A 1,217-nucleotide genomic window follows, 5' to 3' on the forward strand; every position below is an offset into this window, starting at 1 on the left:
TTGAAGATCCTCTGGTGTGGGTCGGCGTAGGTATTCAGTGCCAAACAAGTCCACTATGCCGACGACAAAATGTTCCAAACATTTACGAGCAGTCGATTCAGCAAGACGTATATATTCGTCGGCCGAGTCCGACCCAGTCCCATATGCTAATAGTCGAATTGCTGCAGTACATTGTTGTAGCAGTGATAAACCATTCCGGAAGGTTGCATCCTTTTTTGGTTTAAAGTATGGAACTTCTTCACTGAGACGATTCACAATACGCAAGAACAATGACATGTTCATTCGAAACCGTCGGCAAAATTGCCTCTCTGTGTAAGTCGGATTATCAGAAAAATAATCGTTCCACAAATGTTCGTGCCCTTCTTCCCGTTTTCTATTGATATATATACGTGTATTCCTTTCGACCGGAATTTCCTCTTCAGCAGCTTCAAATTGGTTACTAAATTGTTCTTGAAAAAATTGGTTTAAACTATTATTATTCGGATCATAATGGTAGTGAAAATTGTTGGAAGAAGATGCCATAAAAGCTATGTATTAGTAAGATGAACAAAAGAAAATAATACAAGAGAATAAACTTGCAATTTGTAGATAGAGAGAGAAGAGAATTGTATGTTTTTGGTGAGAGAAAGAAATTGGTTTATGAGAAAATGTATGTTTGATTTTGATGATTTACACTCTTGTGCTCTTCTGATATATATAGAGGGTAAATACATGAGCATGTGATACTTCAAGTTCGGTGTGACTCTGTCTTTGTTTATACATGTGATACTTCATTTTCGGACAAACACATGTGAACTTTGGTCTTTGTTACAAACAAATTCTTGTGACTCTGTCTATAAAAGTAAAATCCAAAGAAAGAAAACAAATTCATGTGACTTTGTCTTTAAAACTAAAATCCAAACAAACAAAACAAATTCACGTGACTCAGTCTTTAAAACTACAATCCAAATACCAAACTGTGCCTACAATCATACATTAGTCGATCCACAGCTTCACTACTAGCCGATCCAAAGCCTAATCTAATTTACTTAGTAAACAAGATAAATACCACTAGCAAAACACTCATACCGAAGCAAACAACAACTACAATTTCAGGGGCCATTTGAAACAATGGTTTCTTCTCTCGTGCCTCAGTAACAAGCCTCTCCAGGTTCACCAACCTCTGATCTGAATGGTTTTGTTGGTCCTTGAGCTGGATCAGTTGGTCCTTGAGCTGG

This window comes from Camelina sativa, chromosome 4, assembly GCF_000633955.1.
Source record: "Camelina sativa cultivar DH55 chromosome 4, Cs, whole genome shotgun sequence".
NCBI lineage: Eukaryota > Viridiplantae > Streptophyta > Magnoliopsida > Brassicales > Brassicaceae > Camelina > Camelina sativa.